A 6,878-nucleotide genomic window follows, 5' to 3' on the forward strand; every position below is an offset into this window, starting at 1 on the left:
ACCTTCTGTGGAGGTAACAGAACCAAAAGAAAAAATAACCCATTCTGAAATCCATGTTAAACAACTAGCATGGTGAAGTTTAGAGCCACCAGTCCTCTTCATTCTTTAGAATCCTGCAAAATCTTGAATTTAATCCCTGGTCTTTTATTGGACCATATATAACTCATTACTTGCCTATGCCAGTCACTTAATACCTTATGTTCAATATGAATTGGGTTCATTTGAAAAACCTTTCTAAAATCCATGGTTTGTGTCCTTTTTTAAAAAACCAATTTTCTTTTGTTAAACTCAAGAACTCTTAAAATGCATTGTCACTTGTACTTAAATTTCCCACCACTTTAGTGTCATCAGTCAACTCCTCTGTGTTAGTAAGGACCAAATCCAACATAGTAGATTTCCTACTGCCCACCTCAATCTTCTGAAAGAGAAAATTATCACCAGTGCAAGTCAATAATTTATCTGACATCTTGTGTTTGGCCAAATTAGTCTGAGTAACCGTGGTTTTTCGAGATTTCAACTCTCTGCTTTCATAAAGCTTCATCTGCTTCTTCTGAATGGTTTGGTGGGCTGCAGCAGACTCTTAGCAACATAACCCTTCTGGTTCACCCTGTTATCTTAACCCAGATGCTTTCCACTCTTGTGTTACCATCAGTCCGGTGGACCTCTGTCCAGGTCAATTCCTGATGTACAGGGCTGCAGCAGCAACTCCTCTCTTGTGCTGCCTCCTACCCTGAAACAAGATACAGCACACACATCAAGCCCAGTATTCCACTAGTGAGATTCATCCCTCCTTGTTTCTATATTACATATAGAACATTACATATAATATATATTACCCATACTTTGTGCCTTAGTGTACAGCCATTTAAGATAATAGGTTAGATTCTCTTTATTCAGTCTTCCTTTTCTTTGCTTCATTGTTAAACTAGTAATTTCCAAAACACTTTGCTTTGCTGTTATATTTAATTCATTACCTGCCAAAGGTCTTACAACTCCCACTCCCTTGTATTCTAGTTTAAAGTACTCCTGACTAAGTCAGCCATCATCCATAGATGAACTTTATCCTTAGTGGAATAAATTCCAGCCCCTCATCCCTGAGGTATGTATTGTTGGTTAAAAACCCAAACCTCTGTTCCTTGCACCAACCAGGAGGTCACTTTAGTTGTTTCTTCCTTTCTCTTGTTGGACTTTGCCTTCAGTGGAGAGTACCACCTGACACCCCAAGATCCTTCCCTCTGCTCCCCAAAGAACTGAAGTCACCCTTAATGCTCTGGAAGTCATACCTCACAGTATCATTTGTGCCCACACAGATGCGTAGGAAAGGTCTGTGTTTTGAAGATCCCAAGGAGCCCAGTCAGTCTTTCTGTTGCATCTTGTCGTGGTGAGGTAACCAAGTCAGAAGAAGACAACATTCAGTAGCGTTTCCCTAAACAGCAAACCAGACATCCATTTCCATAAATGATTGCATAATTTTGTGAGGAAATGGAGAGTCCTCTTATAAGGTCTGAGATTTCACTGTCTAGTAGAAGAATCGATCAAGATAAAATTTTCTTGAATGATTTTCAGATTTATAAGAGCCATGGCAAAGTCTGGCATTTCCTGGAGGCAGGGGAGAAGAATTTTGGAGTTGTCCTGCATAATAAATGGCCAAAACATTGTTTAAATTCAGTTTAGTACATTTACAAAAGAGAGGAAGGCATCATTCAAATACATCATTTCTCTATAATAAGTTGCAAACATGTAGCTGGTCAAGATAAAGAGCCCATAACAATATTGCTAAAAGAAGTATTGATGGTAATCTATGTTTTCACTTCCTAAAAGTTTGTGTAGTCAAAAGCATGTTGGATTGTTGCAATCTGTGGATCAAACTCAAGATAGTTATTTTCTTTGATCTTATTTATATATGTGTACATGCATTTACACACAGAGAAGAGTGACAAAGATGGCAAGGTACTTGGAAGCTAAATCCTACAATGAGCAGTTAAAACAACTGGCTATATTTAGCTTAAAGAAGAAAAAACTAAGGGGGAACATGATAACTGCCTTCTAATGCTTGGAAGGGCTGTCACAGGGAAGAAAGTATAGATTTATTCTCTGTAATGCCTGAGGATAAGACCAAATCCAGTGGGTGGAATCTTTACAGAGAGAGCACCAGACTTGAAATACAGAGCAATTTCCTGACTTTGAGAGCTATTAAGCAGTGGAATAGCTGGCCTCCTGAAGCTGTGGGTGCTCTATCACTGGAGGTTTTCAAGAAAAATTGGATGGCCACTTGTCTGGGATGGTATGAGGATTCCTGGGCAGAGGGCTAGAAGACCTCCAAGGTCTCTCCCAATCCCATGATTCTATTTTGTGAAATCTGTACTTTACAAAATCTTCAGTCATTCTCAGTTTTGGGGCTTTGATAGGGAGAATTCTCATGATTCACCAGTACCTGGATCTAAGGCCTCTTCTAAAAAGGAAGAAGAGACCTTTATGTGGACTCAGCTCAGAGTATGTTATTATGGGGAATAAACACCCCTCATCCTGAGGCTACAACTCCAGAAGGTCCACTTTCCCAGGAGGCTGAGATACCATGGTTATATTCTAACATCATACTTAACTGGAATAAGATGGGAATTAGTGTGTTGTTTGGGCACTTTAACATAGACTGTCAACCTTCATCACTAATCCAAAGAAGGCCAGCTTTAGCCCAAAACAGCCCCAGTGTTCTTTGGGGCTAAACTAACTCCTCCCACCTTCCATCAGCCATGTCACTGATACTGGGATGTTAACTGTCTTGGAAAAATAGGGCTTCTCTAGGAACTCATCTTTTTACTCCTTTCCCCACAGCTGCATCCATGGGAGGAAGAGGCAGAAAGGACTGGAGGATGCATAAGGCCTCCCTCAAATTAATCTGTGGTGGTTCTGCCCCCAGTTGGGCACTTCAGGTTTTTTTTTATTTTTCTCCTCATGGCAATGGCATTTCAGAACTTGCATGCCACAACAGAGAAGACCCTCTTCTATGTCCTCATATTACAAGCTTTTCTCAGCTGTGGGACACTGAGGAGCTGTCCCTGCAGGTTCTAATATTCAGGCACTCCTTTAAGTACTGTAGAAACAATGGTATTTTTACAGCTTTGACTAATATTTCCTTCCTGGATGGATCTACTAGTGTAGACATAGGCCCTATAAACAGTTAGACTATACTTAGGTTTCTTTCAGTTTACTTTTTAGAGAAATAGATGGAAAATGTTTTAAATGGAAATGAAATCTGTTGCTGCTACTCAACAGACAGACAGCAGATGGCATTGCTTTAGAAATTAAGTAGGCTTGTTTTAATTACAGTGAAAAATCTGGACTTGTGGAAAATATTGTGGGATGTTTTTAGAAGGACATTGTGGTGCAACGCCAACTCAATTCAAATAGGTGGAAAAGAAGTTGAAATAGTAACATTTTTTGTCTTCCTAGGCTCAAAAATTCACATGGTTGGCCATCATAGCTATGAAAAAAAGAGCTTGTTTTTGGGAGAGAGACTGTGATATATCTGGACAAAATATTAAAGTGCAAGGTCATCACAGTGAAACAATGGTATATATCAAGACGATGGTTTGTCTAGTTGTAGCATAGAGCTGTGAAAGCTGGACCTATCAAAAATGTTGGATAAAGAAAATTGGATGCCTTTGAATTTGAATTCCACCTGTGCTGGAGAAAACTGTTATAAAAAACAAATAAGGCAATATTAGATGAAGTAATAACCATCTGTTCAGACTAGACACAATAATGCAGCTAATAAATAAATATTTTGGACACATAATATAAAGGCATCCATCACCAAAGAAGACCCTATTTCCTGCTTGGGAAAAATGGAAGGCAATTGAAAAAGAGGCTGACCGAAGAATGAGGTAGCTAAATTCCACCACTGATGACATCAGCATGATCTTACAAGAACTCAAGCCATTTCTGACAGACAATCTTATTGATTGATTTGATTTGATTTGATTTCTGACTCCAGAGCAATTCTGTGAAATGATGCCCATTGGAGAGCTGGAAGTGACTGAATGACTAAACAATAAATAATATGAGTGCTGCTTAAAACCACTGCTTGCAGATCAAAATCATCAGAGGTGGTTAGATCTCTATAATGTGAATTTTCTGGCCTTTTCAAACATTCAAGGTAATCGTAGGGCATGCTTCCACCTGTCCTTCACCACAGCACAATGCCAGTTTTCCCCCTTGGTTTCCTCATACCTTGTTCTCAGCTTGTGAGTTGAGACCATGTTGTCATAATTTAAAGTAATATTTTCTCATTATTTTGACACTGTTCAGTAATGAGTACTAGATCTGTTACGTTTCACCATCCATTATATAGGATGCAAAGGCAAGTGAATGAGTGTGATCAGAGAAGTGTGTGTTTGGATGTGTCAGGCTCCCTTTGCACGCCTGCCATAGGGCACTGCTACACGTTTCAGCCTACTACATGTATCAGCCAAGGGAGGACAAACCCATGTCAGCTTTGCAGGTTTGCAGCTTCGCACACAGAGAGAGCATCCAAGTTCAAGAAGTTAGTGAGCAAAATGACTGATTGTCCAGAGTCACTGAAAATTGAGTATTTTAGAAAATCTGAAATTTTGGAGTGGTCTTTGGCACGCAACAAGCCAAACACACTGCGAGGGTGGATTTGCCTGGCTGGAGAAGTGGAAGAAACCTGAACGCAAATCAAGCTGGAGCAACACCTTCATGCAATCAAGAAGCGCACTCCCACTGCTACGGCAAGTGCTGAGCGAAAAGAGACACGCCAAGTGTGGGAAAGAGAAAAAGAATGGTGCGCCTGAAGAGGAACTTGTTTCAGATGCAGCAAAGAGGGGTTATCACATTGCTGGGTGTCCCTTATCCAATGCAGCCCCACAATAGAAACCTCCCAGCACCAAGCCCAAGTTACCAGCTAAAAAAGTACCTGGTGGTAGCTCCCTCAGCACTGAGCTCATGCCAACAGAATTACTCGAGGTCAAGGAAAACTCAGCAGATGAAGAATTCCAGATGCAGGGAAACTAGAATTGCCTGTCCTGAATGGCACCCAAGGACAGGCAGTGATAACGCAACGGGTGCCCCGATTCAATGGTGAGTGGACCATACCCAAGCATATTAGTGGAGACTAAAATCAAATCCTTACGAACTGGCAGGGGTGCAGATCTAGTGGGACTTTTAGACTCTGGCTGTAAAAAGGTAAAGGTAAAGGTTTCCCTTGACGTAAAGTCCAGTCGAATCCGACTCTAGGGGGCGGTGCTCATCTCCGTTTCTAAGCCTTGGAGCCGGCGTTGTCATAGACACTTCCGGGTCATGGGGCCAGCATGACGACTCGGAACGCCGTTACCTTCCCGCCGAAGCGGTACCTATTGATCTACTCACATTTGCATGTTTTCGAACTGCTAGGTGAGCAGGAGCTGGGATTAACAACGGGAGCTCACCCCGCCGCGCGGTTTCGAACCGCCGACCTTCCGATCGACAGCTCAGCGGTTTAAAGACTCTGGCTGTACTTGATGTGTAATGCACCTTGCAGTAGTAATGGGACTAAGACTGAGGGTTGGCAGGCTGAAAAACCCTGTAACTTTTACTCAGCTTAATGGGTCAGACATGCAGGTGGGGGTCCTGTGCAATTCTACACTGAAACGGTGGAGATGAGGATTGGGATTCATAAAGAGACTTTGAGATTCTTAGTGGCTCCTATAGCACATCAATCTGTAATACTTGGGTTAGCGTGGCTGAAGCAAAGAACTCCCAAGATAGACTGGGCCACAGGGCAGTTGCATTTCACAGATGGGACATACAGGGGTTGGCTGGAACCTGAGCCACTCCCAGACTTAGAAATGATGGCTGGAACTCCCAAAGCCCAACCTAGTCCCGGGGGAACCCCAGATCCTGCTACAATATAGAGACCTAGTGGCAGTATTTGGAGAAGCCGAATCCGATCAGCTTCTACCCCATCGAAAATCGGACTGTGCTATTGAATTGGGACCTGGGACCTCACTTCCCAAATCAAAGATTTATTCTATAACTGTTAAAGAGAGAGCAGCCTTATGAGAGTTCATTGGCAAAAATCTGAAGCGAGGTTTCATCCAACCCCCCAATTCTCCCCTAGGTTCCTCTGTGTTGTTTCACAACAAGAAAGGTGGATCTTTGCAGCTATGTATGGACTATCGGGGTCTCAATGCTCTTAGTACCTGTAATAAATACCCTCTCCCTCTGATGAAAGACATGTTGACACACTTGTCAAAAAGGAAGATTTTCACCAAGCTGGATTTATGGGAAGCCTACTTTTGGGTGCGCATAAGAGAGGGGAATGAATGGAAAACTGCTTTTAATTGCCCCTTAGGGGCTTTTGAGTACCTCATGATGCCATTCAGATTGGTGTGGGGGGTGGATGCTTCATGCAATTAATAAATGAGGTTCTCCATGATTTCCTATATAAAGGGGTGCTTGTGTATCTCGATGATATCTTAATTTATAGGGAAAACATGGCCAACCATGTAAAATTGGTCAGGGAGATTTTAAAGAGACTGCTAAAAGCTCAGCTGTACACTAAACTGTCTAAATGAGAATTCCTTAAACAACAGTTAGACTACTTGGGGTACAGAATATCCAGTAAAGGCATAGAAATGGACCCAGCCAAGGTATGGGATGTTTTAGCCTGGGAAGTGCCCAAAACAAGAAGGCAGTTACAAAGTTTCCTTGGGTTCGCCAATTTTTATCCACAATTTATTCTCAATTTTGCCCAAATTGCTCTGCCCCTGACTGATTTGTTAAAAACTAAAGGAAAAGGGAATGAAAAGAAAGCTAAGAAGCCTGGGGCGGTGCTCAATTGGACTGCAGAATGCCAACAAGCTTTTTACCATCTCAAA

The sequence above is a fragment of the Candoia aspera genome, chromosome 2 (assembly GCF_035149785.1).
Source record: "Candoia aspera isolate rCanAsp1 chromosome 2, rCanAsp1.hap2, whole genome shotgun sequence".
Classification (NCBI taxonomy): Eukaryota; Metazoa; Chordata; class Lepidosauria; order Squamata; family Boidae; genus Candoia; species Candoia aspera.